The 19464-nt window shown below is 54.3% G+C and overlaps 1 protein-coding gene across 3 annotated transcripts in view; it reads left to right on the top strand.

Moving 5' to 3' along the window:
* The window catches only part of PISD (phosphatidylserine decarboxylase), a 40322-nt gene that overhangs the window by 13434 nt on the left and 7424 nt on the right, over positions 1-19464 (top strand). Inside the window, exon 1 of one of the 3 annotated variants that reach the window (XM_062182750.1) lies at positions 16991-17068. The exons of the other annotated variants lie outside the window; for them this stretch is intronic. The gene's annotated coding sequence lies outside the window, so the exon portion shown is untranslated. Of the gene's footprint in view, positions 1-16990; positions 17069-19464 lie in introns of those variants that run through there. 3 annotated transcript variants of the gene reach the window in all.

The following is a 19464-nucleotide window of genomic DNA, read 5'->3' as shown; positions in this document are numbered from 1 at the left end:
TGCAGTGGCCTGGAGCGGGTGAAGTTAGGAGCACCTACTGATAAAGGACTGGACTGAAGATAGATCTGTTCTTGTGCTTGCATCAAGCGGCCATGGGACCAGGGCTCCGGCATTTCACTTAAGGGAGAAGAAATGGTTTGGACCCAGAGCTTCACTCTAGATTTCAGGAGGGAGAGTCCTGAATGAGCAGTTGGGAGCCGGTTCCTGTTCCACCCGGCCCCATCTGATCGCTGTCATCACAAATGAGAAGCAGGAGATTTTTCAGGTCAGGCTGGCCATCAGAATTGTTGAGGAAGGCCAGCGCCGTGGCTTAACAGGCTAATCCTCCGCCTTGTGGTGCCGGCACACTGGGTTCTAGTCCTGGTTGGGGGCCAGATTCTATCCCGGTTGCCCCTCTTCCAGGCCAGCTCTCTGCTATGGCCCAGGGAGGCAGTGGAGGATGGCCCAAGTCCTTGGGCCCTGCACCCACATGGGAGACCAGGAAAAGCACCTGGCTCCTGGCTTCAGATCAGCGTGATGCGCTGGCCGCAGTGGCCATTGGAGAGTGAACCAATGGCAAAAAGGAAGACCTTTCTCTCTGTTTCTCTCTCTTACTATCCACTCTGCCTGTCAAAAAAAAAAAAAAAAAAGAAAGAAAGAAAGAAAAGAGATTTAAAAAAAAAAAAAAAAAGAATTGTTGGGGAGTTTCAGACGTTAGATTCTTTGGCCTCACACCTGGAAATTTGGAAAGCTTGAGTCAGATTTAAGGCCTGTGTTTTTAAGAAGCCCCTGAGTGATTCTGGTGATAAACCAGATTTAGGGACCATGGAAAGTTGAGTTGCAAGCTTACCATGAGCATTCCACTTTTTAAAAAAGATGTATGTATTTGAAAGTCAGAGAGATGGGGAGAGGAAGAGAGAAACACAGACACAGAGACAGATCTTCCACCTACTGGTTTACTCCCCAAATGGCTGCAATGGCTATAGCTGGGCCAGGCCAAAGCCAGGGTCTCCCATATGCATGGCAGGGGCCCAAGCGCCTGGGTCATCTGCTGTATTCCCAAGTGCATTAGTAGGGAACTGGATTGCAGGTAAAGCAGCCAGGACTTGAACTGGTGTCCATATGAGAAGCTGGCACTAGAGGCTGTAGGTTTAACCCACTGTGCCACAATGCTGGCCCCAAGGGCTCCATTTTTTTTTTTTTTTAATTTTTTTAAAAGATTTATTTGAGAGAGTAACACAGAGAGGAGAGGTGGGGGTGGGAGGGGGGCTTCCATCCACTGGTTCATTCCCCAGATGGCCACAATAGCCTGAGCTGTGCCTATCTGAAGCCAGGAGCTTCTTCCTGTTCTCCCACGCAGGTGCAAGGGGCCCAAGCACCTGGGCCATCTTCTACTGCTTTCCCAGGCCATAGCAGAGAGCTGGATCGGAAGTGGAGCAGCCGGGACTTGAACTGGTGCCCTTATGGGATGCCGGTGCTGCAGGTGGCAGCTTTACCCGCTATGCCACAATGCCAGCCCCAAGGGCTCCATTTTTAAGTGGTGAATGAACATTTCTGGTGGTGGTTTCACTGGAACCTAGTCCCTTAGTGTCCCTGAGATGGCCTCACATCCCCAGAGCTACAGAAGACCGGCTGGTAGTTAGTGTTAAGATGAGCACCCATGTCTGAGGAGCACCTTGCTTTTCTGAACCCTTTCAGTCTGTTATTTTGTTAGAGCTTTACAACAGGGTGGGCAGCTGGCCTAGCAGTTCAGACAACCATGTCCTACATTTTGGAATGCCTGGACCTGATACCCACCCCAGCTCTGGACTCCAGCCTCATGCTGATGCAGACCCTGGGAGACATCAGTAATGGCTCAAGTCATTGGGCTTCTGCCACCCATGCAGGAGGCCTGGATTGAGTTCATGGGTTTGGGACTGAGTGCAGCCCTGGCCATTGTGGGGAACCAGTGGATGGGGGAGTGCTTGCTCTTGTGTGTTCTCTCTCTGTCTCAGATGTGTGTGTGTGTGTGTGTTGTGTGTGTTTTACAGCAACTCATTGAGGTGGGCAAGGCAGATGTCAGCCATTTTGTAAATGGGAAAACTAAGTGAGTGGCTGAAAGTGTTCCATGACCAAGATCAGTTGTCACCAAATCCCAAATCCTTTCAACACTATCAGATTGGTAATGAAAGGTGTTGTTCCTAAAGAGGCTTGGTGGTGATGATGAGAAGTGGAGGTGAGCTTCCACTTACTTCCAGGAAGTGCAAGTGAAATAACTTGCTATTTATTTTTCTTTGATTTTATTATGACCACCAGTGTGTATCATCAGTACCCAAGTGTAAGCAAGTATTAGGATTGCCAGTTGCTATTTATTGAGAGTTTATCAACTCAATGAAAATATCTAAGCTTTCCTATCCACTTTTTTTTTTTAAGATTTTTTTTTTTTTTTTTTTAATTTGAAAGACAGTTACAGAGAGGTAGAGACAGAGAAAGAGGTCTTCCATCTGCTGGTTCAATCCCCAGATGGCCGCAACAGCTGGAGCTACGTCAACATCGGGTCTCCCATGTGGGTACAGGAGCCCAAGGACTTGAGCCATCTTCTACTAATATCCCAGGCCATAGCAGAGAGCTGGATGGGAAGAGGAGCAGCCGGGACTCGAACTGGCGCCCATATGGGATGCCGGCGCTTCAGGCCAGGGCATTAACCCACTGCGCCACAGCTATCCATTTTCAGTTGAACAGTTTTTCAGTTCTATCCATGTAAAATATATTCCTTCACCCACTCAAGTTCGTTGCCTTTCATTGTATCTAGTTTGTGATGATAGTTTAACATTGGTTTTGATATAGTTTAACATTGGTTTTGAAATATCCCACAATAGGCTGGCGCCTCAGCTCAATAGGCTAATCCTTCGCCTAGCGGCGCCGGCACACCAGGTTCTAGTCCCGGTTGGGGCGCAGGATTCTGTCCCAGTTGCCCCTCTTCCAGGCCAGCTCTCTGCTGTGGCCCAGGAGTGCAGTGGAGGATGGCCCAAGTCCTTGGGCCCTGCACCCACAAGGGAGTCCAGGAGGAAGCACCTGGCTCCTGGCTTCGGATCAGCGCGGTGCGCCGGCCGCAGCGTGCCCCTGCAGCGCGCTGCTGCAGTGGCCATTGGAGGGTGAACCAACGGTAAAAGGAAGACCTTTCTCTCTGTCTCTCTCTCTCACTGTCCACTCTGCCTGTCAAAAAAAAAAAAAAGTCCCACAATGTCATTCTAGACACAGTTAACTTAGCTTTAAGGTTTTCTGTTGACTTAAGGAGAGATTTTGCTTGATTGCAAATCCTGAAACTTTATAATAGTTATTCTTAAATAAAATTTTAATTATTTTTTTAAAGTTTTATTTGTTTGAAGGAGAGAGAGAAAGAGTGAGAGATCTTCCATCCACTGGCTCACTCCCAAAATGGCCGCAACAGCCAGGACTGGACCAGGCCAAAACCAGGAACCAGGAGTTTCTTCCATGTCTCCCACAAGGGGGCAGGGGCCCAAGCACTTAGGCCGCTGCTTTCCCAGGTGCATTAGCAGGGAGCTGGCTCAGAAGCGGGGCAGCCGGGATTTACTCTACTGTGGATCCTACCAAACTACTCAGTTCTGCTGAGTGATCACGCTGTATGTTACCTGTGAGAATGGGAGTCTCAGCTTTGTCTTGTCCTAGTTCCACTTCCAGGGTTTGCTGCATAGTTGACGAGCCTCTCTTTTGTGAGGGCCCTGGTAGCTTACAATGGGAGGTGAGGGAACAGGCGTCTGGCCTAGCAGTGTAGACACTGCCACTCACATTGAAGGACCTTGGTTTGATTCCTGCCTCTGGGTCTGGCGCCCACTCGAGCTTCCTCTCGGTGCAGATCCTGGCACAGCAGTGATGGCTCAGCCTGTTGGTGGAGCTCTTGTCATCCTCACTGGGAGACCTGAGTTCCAGCTGCTGGCATCTGGACAGTGAGCTGGTGGATGGGAGTGCCCTCTCTATCTCTCTGCCTTTGAAATAAGGTGTGTTTTTTTTGTTTTTTTTTGTTTTTTTTTGTTTTTTTTTTTTTTTTTGACAGGCAGAGTAGATAGAGACAGAGAGAAAGGTCTTCCTTTTTGCCATTGGTTCACCCTCCAATGGCCACTGCAGCCGGCGCATCTCGCTGATCCGAAGCCAGGAGCCAGGTGCTTCTCCTGGTCTCCCATGGGGTGCAGGGCCCAACCACTTGGGCCATCCTCCACTGCACTCCCGGCCATAGCAGAGAGCTGGCCTGGAAGAGGGGCAACCGGGATAGAATCCGGCGCCCCAACCGGGACTAGAACCCGGTGTGCTGGCACTGCTAGGCAGAGGATTAGCCTGTTAAGCCATGGCGCCGGCCTGAAATAAGTTTTAAATATCCAGAAGTTTTTGATGTGAGGTCAGTGTGTCTGTTTGAGCGCCCTGACAGTTTGAGCAGTAAACTGTGATAATGCAGAAGAGGGTTCTTGTTAGCCCCCTTTGGCGCCCAGTGGAAGAATTTGTACCTATTTCTTTATTCAAATAGAATTTCTCTTGTCGCCAACACTATAGAATAACCCATAACTCCCAAACTTTTGCCACCTCAGTCACTGCAGCTATTCATAGAGGGAGGAAGTGTGGGGGGAGCTGGAGAGAAGAGGGGATGGAGAGTGGAAGGAGGAGGGAGCGTTGCACTGGGAGGAGAGAGACGAGCTCTGGGTGACATCAGCTACGTGACCTTGGCCGAGTAGTTTCACCTTTTTGGGTTCTTGTTGCAGTTGATTTCTCCACAATGTTGCAGTGGGTTCGTTTCTGAGAAGAGCAGCGTGGTGGGGGCAAGAGGCGCGGAGTCAACACACAGACCTGTCTGTGCACATTTAAGAAAGGGCTTCTAAGACATTCAACTGCTCCAAGAGTCACGTTCTTTTTATGTTAGAAAAAGAAGTTCATGCAGTTGGCAGTTGAAAGGGACTCTGTTCTGGCGGCAGGCGAGGTGACCGGTATGAGCTCAGTCCCTCCAGGAAGGGAAGCGTTCTGCCGTCCCTGGCCGCTTTCCAAAGCAGGCAGGTTCCGCATCTCATATACTTTCCCCCTCTCTCCCCACCCCCCAAGTATGTGGTATCACTTTCTGCAGTGTGGAAATAGCTTTGTCCTTTCCTTTTCTAATTACAAAAATAAGTGCTGTTTGAAACTATGTAAAAGCATTGAAAAATATGCAAATGAAAACAGAAATCACCCAGGATCCCACAGCTCACAGGAAACCAGTTAACATTTTGGTGAGCCTAGTCCTTCCAAGTTTGGGCTGTATTTAGGAACATGCATCAATTTAATTTTTGTTTTGAGTAAAATAATGTTTTAAATTTTAAATAAGAGTTTCAAGTGGTAAAGAAGGGTTTCTATTAAAAGAAGTCTTTTACCCTTTACCCCATCTACTCATTCCAGTACTACTTTCTGGAAGTAAGTCTTTTTTTTTCCCCTTAGTATTTGAGAGGAAATGGCAAGTTGCGGCCAGGCCAGGCCAAAGCCGGAACTCAGTCCAGATCTGCCACGTTGGTGGCAGGAACCCGACCACCTAAGCCATCACCCGCTGCTCCCCGGGTGTGCGTTAGCAGGAGGCTGAAATCAGGAGTGGAGTAGTTGGAATTTGAACCAGGCAGTCTTCGATGTGGGATGTAGCATCTCAAATGGCACTGCGCCACAACCCCTATCTCTTTTTACAATGCTTAGCTGTTGGGGCCGGCGCTGTGGCGTAGCGGGGAAAGCCATTGCCTGCAGTGCCAGCATCTCATATAGGTGCCGGTTCGTGTCCCAGCTGCTCCACTTTCAATCCAGCTCTCTGCTGTGGCCTGGGAAAGCAGTAGAAGATGGTATAAGTCCTTGGGCCCCTGCACCCACGTGGGAAACTGGGAAGAGGCTCCTGGATCCTGGCTTTGGATCGGTGCAGCACCCGCCATTGCAGCTACCTGGGGAGTGAACCAGTGGATGGAAGACCATTCTCTCTCGTTCTCTCCCTCTCCCTCTCCCTCTCCCTCTCCCTCTCCCTCTCCCTCTCCCTCTCCCTCTCCCTCTCCCTCTCCCTCTCCCTCCTCCCTCCTCCCTCCCCCTCTCTCGCTCTCTTCCTCTCTCCCTCTCTCCCTCTTCCTCTCCTTCTCTGTATAACTCTGACTTTCAAGTAAATAAATTAATCTTTAAAAAGATTATTAGTTGTTAATCTCTTACTGTTCCTACTTTATAAATTACGCTTTATCATGGGTACGTACGTATGTAAAGGAAAACAAAATAGCAGATAAAGAGTTGGTGCTGTCTGGTTTCAGACATCTGCTGGTGGTCTTGGAACTGTTTTGGAACAGTCATGGGCAGGGGGTACTACTGTATCTTTATTGGAAAAATGACTACTCGAGTTCTTTGTCCCCTTTTAAAATTGAGTAGTTGTTGAGTTGGAGAAGTTCTTAGTGTGTGTGTGTGTGTGTATATATATATATATATATATTTTTTTTTTTTTTTTTGGACAGGCAGAGTGGACAGTGAGAGAGAGAGACAGAGAGAAAGGTCTTCCTTTTTGCCGTTGGTTCACCCTCCAATGGCCGCTGATCCGAAGCCAGGAGCCAGGTGCTTCTCCTGGTCTCCCATGCGGGTGCAGGGCCCAAGGACTTGGGCCATCCTCCACTGCCTTCCTGGGCCACAGCAGAGAGCTGGCCTGGAAGAGGGGCAACTGGGACAGAATCCGGCGCCCCAACCGGGACTAGAACCCGGTGTGCCGGCGCCGCAAGGTGGAGGATTAGCCTGTTAAGCCACGGCGCCGGCCTATATATATATATTTTTTAATATTTATTTTATTTACTTGAAAGAGCTACAGAGAGGGGGGATATTTTCATCAGCTAGTTCACTCCCCAAATAGCCACAACGGCCAGAGCTGAGCTGATCTGAAGTCAAGAACCAGGAGCTTCTTCCAGGTCTCCCACGCGGGTGCAGGGTCCCAAGTACCTGGGCCATCTTCTACTGCTTTCCCAGGCAAATTAGCAGGGAGCTGGATCAGAAGTGGAGCAGCCAGGACTTGAACTGGCGCCCATATGGGATGCTGGCACTGCAGGCTGGGGCTTTAACCCACTGCACCATAATCACTGTAATATATTTTGATTATATGATTTCCAAATTTTTTTTCTCGTTCTGTCAGTTTTCTTTTCTCCTTCTTTACAATTCCTTTGATGATGTGAACATTTTTTGATGAAGTCCAATTTGATTTTTTTTTTTTTTTTAAAGATCTATCCATTTGAAAGTCAGAGCCACACAGAGAGAGGAGAGGCAGAGAGAGAGAGAGGTCCTCCATCCTCTGGTGCATTCCCCAGATGGCCTCAACAGCTGGAGCTGCGCCAATCCGAAGCCAGGAGCCAGAAGCTTCCCCTGGGGCCCTTCACGTGGGTGCAGGGACCCAAGGTCTTGGGCCATCCTCCACTGCTTTCCCAGGCCATAGCAGAGAGCCGGATCAGAAGTAGAACAGCCGGGTCTCGGACTGGCTCCCATATAGGATGCTGGCACCTCAGGCCAGGGTGTTAACCCGCTGTGCCACAGCACCAACCCCCCCCCCCCTTTTTTTTTTTTTTAAGATTTTAAAAATTTATTTGAAGGTCAGAGTTAGAGGAGCAACAGAGTGAGATATTCCATCCACTGGTTCACTCCCCAATGGCCTCAATGGCCAGGGCTGGGCCAGGCCGAAGCCAGGAACCAGGAGCTTCAGCCAGGTCTCCCATGTGGGTGCAGGGGCCCAAGCACTTGGACCATCCTCTGATGCTTTCCCAGGTGCATCAGCAGGGAGCTGGATTGGAAGTGGAGCAGCCAGGACTCAAGCCTGTGCTCATACAGGGTGCCGGCACTGCAGATGGCAGCTTTACCAATTATGCCACAGCACTGGCCCTGCAAATTTTTCTTATAATTTTTGGGACTCAAATGTCTCAGTCCCATCTGTGGATTCCAAGTTCATCACTCTGAAGTTCTTAAAGTTTCAATTTATTATCATTTTTACTTGGAAGGAAGAGAGATCATCCATCTGCTGGTTCACTCTCTAAATAGCACAGCCAGGGGTGGGCGAGGCTGAATTGAGGGTCTTGGAACTCAGTTCAGGTGTCCTATGTGGGTGGCAGAGACCTGACTGCTTGAGCTATCACCTACTGCCTGCATTATTAGCAGGAAGCTGGAATTGGAAGTGGAGTCAGGACCCAAACCAGGCACTCTGACCTGGGACTCAGGTGTCGGAGAGGATCACCCACTACGCCAGATGCCCTCCCCAGCTGCTGCTTACAATGGATGTCTTTCCTGTTGATTTTTTTTAAGATTTATTTGGGAAGGGGAAAGGGAGAGAGAGAGAGAAGCTCCCAGCAACTAGTTCACTCCCCCAAATGTCTGAAACAGCCATGTCTGGGCCAGGACGAAGCCAGGAGCCAGGAACTCCATCTGGATCTCTCATGTGGGTGGCAGGGGCCCAGAGACTTGGGGCCATCATCTACTGCCTTCCCAGGTCCGTTAGCAGAAAGCTAGGACTCAGATCAGCACCCTAGTAGAGGATGCCAGTGTCACAAGTGCTGGCTTAACCCACTGTACCACCGCCTCGTCACATAACTGTTTTACAGAATCGCGTGATCCCAAAGGGGAGCTTGGGATTGCGCTCTTTGAGAGGTCACTTGCCAGGCCACTCAGGCAGAGAAGTCTGTTTTCATTTAGTCTGTGGTGTGGATCGTGTGCGGTTTGAATGATGCCTTTTGGCTTCCATTGACTCCTTGACTGAACTGCTGGTGTCCGTCACGGCCATGGGCAGAGGTGATGAAAAGTAGAGGAGCTGCTTCTAGGAACCTGTTTCCAGGAAGTGGTGCTGTGCTGGAGCTGCCCTGGGTTCGTGGCCAAAGTGCCTGTTCACTGAGCTGCGCTGGCCTGGTTTCTGACCTTTGGCTTTAGGGAGGAGGGCTGTTGACACCAGGGCCTTTGCCAGGAGCTGGCGGTGTGTGACAGCACAGATGGAGGATGGAAGGTGTGGGTGTGGCCAGAGCCCTGGCATGGTTACATCTGTGCAGCAGTTAGAATTCCAGATAAGCTGTCTGTCCCCATAAGCTATAAAAAAGTTGCTTGCCGGGGGCCATTGCTGTGGCATAGTAGGTAAAGCAGTTGCCTGCAGTGCCAGCATCCTGTATGGGCACTGGTTTGAGTTCCAGCTGCTTCATTTCCAATCAAGCTCTCTGCTATGGCCTAGGAAAGCAGTAGAAGATGGCCCGGTCCTTAGCCCCTGCACCTGTGTGAGAGACCCAGCGGAAGCTCCTGGCTTTGGATCTGCCCATTTGGATCTGTGGCCATTTTGGGAGTGAACCAGCAGATGGAAGACTCTCTCTCTCTCTCTCTCTCTCTCTCTCTCTCTCTCTCTCTCTGCCTCTCTGTAATTCTGCCTTTCAAAATAAATAAATTCAATCTAAAAAAACATCGCTTGCCAATTCAGAGGCCTATGTCTGGTTGCCAGTTTTACTCAAAATGACATGACTTTTTAAGGCTGTGTCCCCAGTCTTTGGTGGTGAAACATCTAAGGAAGATGGATGTTTTCCAGCTTCCCTCTGGTTTGTTTTCATTCCAGTATCTGGTTTTCCCGGTGGAGGCTGAGTAAGGATGGGCGGGTCTCTGACAGGCGGGCGGGCGGGAGGTGGCCTGAAGGTGTTTCTCCCCACCCCCTGCCGGGGGTGCGTCTCATGAGGCAGCTTTGCCGTTTCCCAGCCACTCATCCTTTTAGCCAACAACCATTTTCCCACTTTCCCTGTCCTCCACGCAGAACCACAAAAAGGCAGGGGCATTTGGTGGGCACTTCCCCACTTCCCGTGATTAGCCAGTCCACATGGAGGGGAGTTTTCCATGAGGTGGGGGCTTGGCAACAGGGTGACCTCTCAGGAGGGACTTGGGGCTATTGTCAGGACTGGCGGTGACCCTGCCCCACATCCTGAGGGCACAGGCCTGAGCTGTGCCAGTGGGAGGCAGCCCTGAGTTCTTTGTGTGGCTGCCTTGACCCTTAGGGGCTACCAGACGCCTGGAGGGAGAACGTGTCAGTCTCTCTGCCTGGACTGACAGTTTGGAGGACAGAGGGCCCAGCCCTCGAGGCTGGGGGCCCTCTTCGTCCCACTGGGGGCTGAGAGCCTTGTGTCCGGGAGGGTGTGGATTCTGCCTTCCTTGCCATTCCGTCTCACTGTGGAGTTTACAGATACGCAGTGTCAGAAATTTGAGGTGAAGCTTGTGACACATGGGACATGTCATCAGGGAACGAGACTTTGCATGGTGAATGCTGGGCTGGGGGAGAGGGTCGCTCCCTCCTCCAGAAGTGATCAAAACCTTTTACCTCCTCTTTTTAATGAGGCGGAGAACTGCGCCTTCACAACAAACAAAGCTCTCCTGCAGCTCTGGCGGGCAGGGGGGTTCTTCAGGTCTCAGTCATGGGTTGCAGTTGCGTCTGTGGTCCTCACAGACTTAAAGTGACAAGTTCTTGAGTACTGGAGAGAGGCTCCCAGGCCGCCAGTCCCCTCCCCGAGCTCATGTGAATAACGCAGAGAGGAGGGTGGGCGAGAGGTTCTCCTGGTGTCTGTGTAATTCCTTAAAAGGAGGAACAGAAAAGCTTCCCGAGTACTTTTTAAGGAGAAGACGTCACCTGTCAGGCTTGTTGGGGGAGTGCAGAGCCATGTGATCCGGGACTCCGGGGGCTCCCTGTTAACATCTAAGTGATCGGAGGGTGAAATCTGGTGACAGACTCCCCTTGGCCTCTATGCTGTCCCTGTGGGGAGGTGTCCCACAGGCCAGAGGACAGAAGCGCTCATGGTGGGGAAGCTTGGCCCATGGCCCTGGGGGCCCCTGGGGAAGAGGCCAGTGGAAATCACATCCCTGTCCCATGCTTCTCCCCCGTGAGCCTCATGGGCCCACAGAGGTGCCTGCAGAGAGGGGAGGGACCTTGGCTGCAGAGCCAGCCCTGGTGGGCAGTTGGCTTCTCCAGCCACCAAGGACTTGTCAAGAACACAGCACCCACTGGAGCCTGGCAAGCAGGGTGCTTAGTGATCCCAGGCTGAGGACAGGAAATCTGGGGTTAATGGTTGTGTCCTGAGTTCCCACCCATGCTGTACCCTCAGTGGTGCTCTAGGGTATGCCTGCCCTCAAGTCAGGGGTTTGTGTGGAAATTGGGCTTGGCTTTTTCCCCCTGGTACAGGAGTTTTGCTGTGGTTTAAAGCAGTCTTCCAATTTTTAAAAATTGTGAATTTTTTTTTAAAGATTTATTTTATTTATTTGAAGGGCAGAGTTACAGAGGGAGGGAGGGAGGGATAGGGGAGAGAAAGAGGTCTTCCATCTGCTGATTCACTCCCCAAACAGCTGCATCAGCCAGGGCGGGGCCAGGCCAAAGCCAAGAACCAGGAGCTCCTTCCAGGTCTCCCACATGGGTGGAGGGGCCCAAGCACTTGGACCTGCTTTCCCAGGCTAGTTAGCAGGGATCTGGATAGAAAGTGGAGCAGCTGGGACTTGACCCAGCACCCATATGGGATGCCGGCATTGCAGGTGTTAGTTAGCTTAACCCATTATGCCACAGTGCCGGCCCCTTTTGAACACTTTTTTTTTTTTTTTTAAAGATTGATTTATTTGAGAGAGGGATAAGCAGAGTCAGAGATATCTTCAATCTGCTGGTTCATTCTTCAGATGGCCGCAACAGTCAGGGCTGTTCCAGGCCAAAGCCAGGAGCTTCTTCCTGGCCTCCTGTGTGGGTACAGGATCCCAAACACTCGGGCCATCTTGCACTGCTTTCCTAAGTTCATTAGCAGGGAGCTGGATCGGAAGTGGATCAGCTGGGACTCAAACTGGCACCCATAGGGGATACCAGCACTGCAGGCGGTGGCTTAACCCGCAGTGCCACCATGGCGGCCCCTGTGAACACTTTTGAGCAGAGTAGAAATGTTGAAAGAATTGGAGTTAGCACAGAATAGTTCGTGTGTTGTCTGTCCGACGCTCGGTCACAGATGGATGTGTGGTGCACACATGCTCGCACGTGTCATTTCTGGGAGTCTTTTGAAAGCGCGCTGGGGATGTCGGCACTTTACTCCTGAAGGCCCAGCTCAAGGCTCAGCATTACGGGGCAGTTTTGTTCATTTTTTTTTTTTTTTTTTTTTGACAGGCAGAGTGGATAGTGAGAGAGAGAGATAGAGAGAAAGGTCTTCCTTTTGCCGTTGGTTCACCCTCCAATGGCCGCCGCGGTAGCGCGCTGCGGCCAGCGCACCGCGCTGTTCCGATGGCAGGAGCCAGGTGCTTATCCTGGTCTCCCATGGGGTGCAGGGCCCAAGCACTTGGGCCATCCTCCACTGCACTCCCTGGCCACAGCAGAGAGCTGGCCTGGAAGAGGGGCAACCGGGACAGGATCGGTGCCCCGACCGGGACTAGAACCCAGTGTGCCGGCGCCGCAAGGCGGAGGATTAGCCTAGTGAGCCGCGGCGCCGGCCTTGTTGTTCATTTTTGACCTCACCTCAGGGGCTCGTGTTGGGTGGGGTCTCAGGGGCAGCTGTGCAGAGGACAGACCTTGGTCAGGAGTGGCCAGGCTCCCAGAGGCCACGCCCCTCTGGGTTTGCACCACTGCGGATGTCTGGCTTGTCTTGCAATTTTTTTTTTTGAAAAAGTATGGTGCAGTATTCCAGTTCATGAAAACAAGGACAGGCAGATGAGCCCTGTTCATGGCCCCGGCACACGCCTCACACAGAAAGACAGGCTCGGTGGAGGGCTCTGAGTGCTCCTCCTGCCCAGGTCCCTATTGGCCCATGCCAGGCACTCCCTCGTGCCATGGCGTATGTGACCATGGGCAGTATCAGACATGATCTGCACAGCTTTTTTTTTCTTTTTTTAATCTCCCATAAATTCTTGTCTATGTTTTTATTTATGTTTATTTGAAAGACAAAGGGTGCAAGATCTCCTATCTGCTGGTTCATTCCCCAGATGCCTACAACAGCCAGGGACTGGGCCAGGCTGAAGCCAGAAGCTCCGTGTTCACTCCAAGTCTCCCTGTGGGTAGCAGTGACGCACGTAACTGAGCTATCACCTGCTCTCCCCCACTGGCAGCAGAGCCAGGACTTGACCCCAGGCTCTCTGCTGACATCTTAACTCCTGTGCCAAGGGCCTACTTCTCTGCACATTGTTAAGCTTTATGTGTCCTATAACTTTTTCTTTTTAAAAAAAATTATTTGAAGAGTTAGAGAAAGAGATTGTCCATCTGTTGGTTCACTCTCCAGATGGCTGCAAGGAGTCTGGCACTCCATCCAGGTCTCCCTGTGGGTGGGAGGGCCCAAGTACTTGAGCTGTCTTCCGCTGCTTTCCTAGGCATGTTAACAAGGAGCCAGATCAGAAGTGGAGCAGCCAGGACTCCAAACTGGTGGTCATATGGGCCTCTCCTATAACTTCTTCTTCTTCTTCTTTTTTTTTTTTTATTTGACGGGTAGAGTTGTAGACAGACAAACAGATAGAGAAAGGTCTTCCTTCTGCTGGTTCACTCCCCAAATGGCCGCCACAGCTAGCGCTGCGCCAATCCAAATCCAGGAGCCAGGTGCTTCTCCTGGTCTCCCATGCAGGTGCAGGGCCCAAGCACTTGGGCCATCCTCCACTGCCCTCCTGGGCCACAGCAGAGAGCTGGACTGGAAGTGGAGCAACCCGGACCAGAACCCAGCGCCCATATGGGATGCCGGTGCCACAGGCAGAGGATTAACCAATGAGCCACGGCGCCAGCCCCCTCCTATAACTTCTTGATTCTCAGCTGTAAATGGGACAGCTGTTAACTCCTTCATCAGGCTGTCAAATGTGTGGACACCTGGCTCCATGTTGGCATGCAGTAGAGGTTTAGCAAGTACTCTGTTACTGCTTGCCTAACAGGTGTTGAGAAAACAGTTGTAGTTATTGAAATGGGCAGATAGGCAAGCTGGCAGGGGCAGGGCCTCCCACGCACACTGAATTCCAGGGGTAGCCTTCTTAGGCTGCTAGAACTGGCCAGCAGGGGGAGCTCTTTCCGCAGAGATGTGGCCTCACTCTGGGGCAGGAGGGCACCACAGAAGGCCTTGGGGCCTTTCCTTTGCTGCATCTGTGAGGAACTGTGACCTGAGGACACGCAGCCACTCCCCCAGGTGGCTCAGGCTGTGCTGTATTTAACCAGCTCTCAGCCCACCCCCCCACCCCCAGTCCCCCAGTCCTTACATCCACTCCTACCTCCCACCAGTATAGGTGTAGGTGCACCTCCGGGCCTGTCCCCTCCATGCACTGTGGTCCGCTCCACGCACTGTGGCCAGTGTGTGGAGGAACTGAGGACCGAGCCTAAAGAAAACGTGGGGCCAGAAGGAATCCAGGGTGGCAGACTCCGACAGCTGTGGCCTGTGTGAGTCTCCCCATGGAAGCCCCTTCTCTCTGCCTTAGCGCAGGCTACCCCCTCCTCGGTGCCGGGGCAGGCCCACCAAGGAGCTCCTGCAGGGGCTCTGCACGTGCCAGGGACTCAAGAGCAGCCGTGCAGGCCGAGGGGACAGCAGGAAGCGTTGCCCAAGAGGGAAGGGGAACCAGACAGGGCTGGGAGGATCTTGTGTGTGGAGAGACAGCCAGAGGCACTCTGTGCTTGTCCAGGCCTCCTGCCCAGACTTCCCGAAGGCTGATGGCCTGCCTGTGGCTCCCCGGCCTCGCCTGAGACACCCACCCTCACCAGTCTTCCTCCAGGGGCCTCTGTTGGCCACAGAAAATGAGAATTAACTGACGGCAGCTGCCAGTCCCGCCTTTACTACCCTGGCACAGAGCGTCCGTCCAGCGGTAGTGCATGGAACACAGAGAGCACAGTGGGCAGACTGAGGCTGGGAGGCCACCATCTGCAAGGGCTGGTGGCCAAGTGACCTTGGAGCCTGCAGAGCCTCCTGGTGGCACCAGATGGCGCTCCCACCCAGGGGGCATCCTAGCAGGGTAGGAGGAAGTGGGTCTGAAGGGGCCTCACCCAAGGTGGGGAAGTAAACTTGCCAGAAGGTTTTTGGGTGTGCTCAGAAATGCACTTGTTAATGTTTGAAATCTAGAGTCTTTTCCCTCCAGGAAACAGATGTGGTAGGAGGTGGGGAGGGCCAATGGCAGGGCAGTGGGTGGGCTGGTTTATGGGTTTTCCCTTTTTTTTTTTTTTTGCTTTTTTTTGACAGGCAGAGTTAGAGTCAGAGAGAAAGGTCTTCCTTCCGTTGGCCCAGCCTCCAAATGGCCGCTACGGCCAGTCTGCTGGGCCGATCGAAAGCCAGGAGCCAGGCACTTCCTCCTGGTCTCCCACGTGGGTGCAGGGCCCAAGCACTTGGGCCATCCTGCACTGCCTTCCTGGGCCACAGCAGAGAGCTGGACTGGAAGAGGAGCAACCGGGACAGAATCCGGCGCCCCAACTGGGACTAGAACCCTGGGTGCCAGTGCCACAGGTGGAGGATTAGCCAAATGAGCCACGGCGCCGGCCTAAACTGATCCACCTCGGGGGCTTACAGGGATTAAGCGGAATCACTGGTCTGCATGGTTCTGTAGAGCAGTGCCTCAGAGCTCAAGCGACCACCCAGAGGAGGGAGGCGGAGTGTGCGGAACCTGGCTTTCCAGCCACAGAGCTCCTCCCCCAGCTGCCCTGTACCTAGGGGAGCCGTGTGGCCTGGAGGCTCTGGGGAAGTCAGAGCAGTCTTCCAGGATCTTCCCGGTTGTGCTTGGATCATATGTCAGCATCTTTTTTTGTGCTTTAATTCCTTTTTTATCCCATCTGATGTGTGTGCTTAGAGTTCTGAGGCCAGAGAGTGTCTAAAGTCTTATTGGGATTCAGTGCTAGGATCGATTAGTGATGTCTGCTGTGGGCACGGGTAGGAGAATTCGAGGGGCAGCCTGTGTGTAGGGTATTCACAGTCTTGTAGTAGCAAAACCTGAAGGCCTTAGGGTTAGAAATGGACCTTGCTCATCCCTTCCCCCAGTTACCACAGGTACATTGTAGGTGTGGGACATCCTGCAAGCCCATGACTGGGGCCCCCGTCGTAGCGCTTCTTGGGCTGGATTCCAGTGAGGACAGGTGTGAGGCTGTGTTTCCGTGCCATCATTTCGTGACCCAGGCTGCTTCAGCTCCTCTGCCCGTCTCTCTACAGGCCCTATGGGTGCCCTCCTCCAATGGCAGTGTTTGAGAAACAGTTCTCAGTGGTGGGAAGACACTGGGCTTGCATCCTCATGTCGTAGCCCAGCGTGAGAGGGCTGAGTCCTCTGAGCCACCTGACCATTGCTGAGCTGGCCTCGCAGATGGTACTGAGTTCCCAGTGGCAGCCATGGCGGCTGCCCCCGACCTCCTCACACCCCCAAAAGTGTTCAGCTGCTGCATTCCATCCTGAGTTGACCTGGGCTTGCTGGGCGCCTGGGGCCTGTGGGCGTGGGGTCTGCTGCCCCTGCTGCCCCAGGCCCTCTGATCCAGACGGGTGGGAAGACCGGTAGGCCCGCTCTCAGCCCGTCCCCAAGCTGGGAGGTGGACCTGGTTCCTGGCTGCTTTGGTTTAGTGGTCAGTCTGGGGTTAAGGTATTTCGGGCGTGGGGTGTGCCTGCCTGGGTGATGGAAGGAGGGCTGTGGAAGGCGGCAAGAAACTTGAATGCTTGCTTCCAGGACTGGAAAGGGAGGCTGGAGGTGGGTTGCTTCTCCGGACCAGTGAAGAAGCCGGCCCTCTGTGAGGTCAGCAGCGCGTAGGGGCCAGAGAAGGTCGGGGGGGAGTGGCGACTCTGGAGGCCCCAGCCCCCGGAGGCATCTCCTGGGGGCAGTAGCCCCGCCCTGCCGTGCTCTGGTGTGCCGGTGACCGTTACCAGGCAGTTCTTCCCCTTCTCCCCAGGCCTTGGTCCCTCCTCTTAAAGGGGCCCTCAGGGCTCCCTGGGCCTGGCTAGGGCTTGAAGGGAGCGGCAGCTTTAATGGTGTCTGGTGTCGGGCCTCCTGCCCCCGCCCCCAGCAGTCTGAGTGGCTGGAAGCCGAGCCCCCACCCGCCGCCCAGAGGCTTCTGAGCTGGTGGGAAGGAGTCAGAGGCCAGAGCGCAGAGCCCAGAGCCCGGAGCCCGGAAGCCAGAACCTGGACCCACCTGCTGGTGAGTGCGCCCAGCCAGGCCCTGGGCCCAGGAGCCACAGGTAGCTGTGGCTGGGGCTACTTGGGGAGGTCCCCACGCTGCCCTGCACTGCCCTGCCTCCCCGGGTGGGTGCCCTCAGAACTCTCAGGGGTGCCCACTGGCTCCTTCACAGCCAAGGAGGCTGGGGCCCTGGGGCCTGAGGAGCCCAGCCCTCTCCATCAAGTGGTGGCCGCCTCTTCTCCTGCCCCCCAACACGGGTCACGGGGCCAGGCCGCATGAGCTCACTTCCTCCACGTCCTGTCGCAGCATCCCCTCCTGACGGCAGGCAGTGTGCGGGAAGTGAGGGAGAAGCTGAGCTGAGCGTTGCGGGGGCGGACCGCGTCACCACCCCAAGGCCAGCAAGGGGAACCACGCTGCGCCCCGCTGGCATCCTCTGAGAGGAGCCTTCTTTGGGAGATGAGGCCGAGTCCTTTCCCTACCTCCTGTCCCCCGCTGGGGCCCCGGGCAGCCGGGCCACTGCCTCTCGATGCCAGGCGCCTCTGGGCCCTTCTCTGCCCCCTCGTCCCTCCTCCCACGGTGGTTCACCCATTCCGCATGGGCCCGTGTGGGAAGAAGAGCTGGTGGCAGGTGTGCTTTGGGGCACTAAGGTTTCAGAAGTGGCGAGATTTCTGTAGGGGAGCAGGAGCCGGTTCTTGGGGTGTGTCTGCCTGGACACATAACCGCGAGGCCTCATGTACTCAGGGGTTCTGGGTGCACGGTCCTGGGGCCCTCACTGCCTGCCCTGCTCCACCATGGCCCAAGCTAGAAGCCACCAAGGTCCTTAGGGAAGCAGGTCAGGAACACGAGCGCACACCTACACTCCACACATGCACACGCACACCCAGGACCTACACATGTACATGTTCGTGCACACCGAATGACCACACACTCGCACTCATACCCACAAGCTCTGATGCACTCACACCTAAATACCCACATGGTCATGTGTACACACAGGTTCCCACATGTACCTGATCCCACACACACCTAATACCCCCAGGCTCCCTTGGACGCACACACACACTCTCACATGCATATGCATGAACCCATACTCAGTGTCTGCACACACTCAGGCACACACACATACCCCTGATAGCTGTGCACTCCAGTGTGTGCACACAGAACCCCACCCACAGTAGCTGCTCACTGGCCTGGGTCCCTCTGTCTGACTTCAGTTGGAATGTTCCATTGCACTGTCGGCGAGGGGAGGGCAGGTACTGGTGCCTGTGCCCTGGGACGTGGCCATGCTGCTCTGATGTGAAGCCCACAGCAGTGGGTCCTGACAGGGGTGACCTGCTGTCCCTGTGTTTGGAGCTCCTCTCACAACTGCCACCCGAGCCCCCTCCCATTTCCCCTTCCTGTGGGAGCAAAGCTGTGTCCTCCCCAGCGTGGAAAGGCAGGTGAGGCGTGAGGCGCCGGGAGCCAGCTCTCGGGTGGAAGTGGGGGTCTCTGCGGGGGCTGCTCTGGGCCAGGGCTGAGTGGGAAGCTCTTCCTCCCCACTGCTCGTTGAGGAAATGGGCACCCACGGAGCACCGTGACTTGCCAGGGCCTTTCCCGCCTCTGGGCAGGATTGCAGCGGCCAGGTTGTCCCCCCCACAGGGCCCCTTGGGCTCTCATGTTCCGGGTGGCTGGCCCTCGGGCCACACGCTGACTTTGAAGTCCTGGTGAGAGCATGGGTGCACCTCCACAGAGTGCCCTTGACTCGGAGACGGGAGAGAAGGTGTGGGCACAGCCCTGCCTCGGGGCCCCTCCTGTGGTTCCTCACCCAGAGCCTGAGCCCGCGGGTCTCTCTTGGGGTCTGGGAGGGCCAGGTTGCTGGGGCATGGACCCAGGGACCGTCATGGCGGAGGCTGGAAGCACTGCTGGCTGCAGAAGTAGCTTTGACCTTGGGGGGGTGGGGGTAAGAAGGCAGCAACCTCTAGAGACCCCCTTCCCTCATCGTGCAACTCTGAGCCCGACACAGGGCTGGCTGGTGTCTGTGTTCTGTGGCCCACAGATGGTGATCTGGAGGGGCCCTGAGAGGGGAGGGGGACGGCCTCACTGTGGGCAAGTTCAGGTTGGGGGCCCCAGTCTCCCGCGGCGGCTCTTAGTGTTGCTTCAGAAACGCAGCCCCCTCCACTGCAGGGAGGAGGAGCCAGCTCCCCTCTCCCTGGTGGGCTGTCTGGCCAAGCCCCTGGCCTTGCAGGCCTGGAGTCCTCGGCAGGCCCGGCCGGACAGCAGCAGGCCTGAGGGCCCCGGGCAGTGCCGAGGGGGCAAGCAGCGCTGAGGCTGGTGGGAGAGTCAGCTGGGAGAGCCTGGGGTGCTGGGCCCAGCTGGTGTGTCTGTGGGCTCACGGTCCCAGCGTCCCCTCTTCCCCTCCCAGCCCTCAAGGCCATGCT

The sequence above is a fragment of the Lepus europaeus genome, chromosome 23, assembly GCF_033115175.1.
Source record: "Lepus europaeus isolate LE1 chromosome 23, mLepTim1.pri, whole genome shotgun sequence".
Taxonomy (NCBI): Eukaryota; Metazoa; Chordata; class Mammalia; order Lagomorpha; family Leporidae; genus Lepus; species Lepus europaeus.
This window is presented reverse-complemented; position numbering and strand designations above follow the sequence as displayed.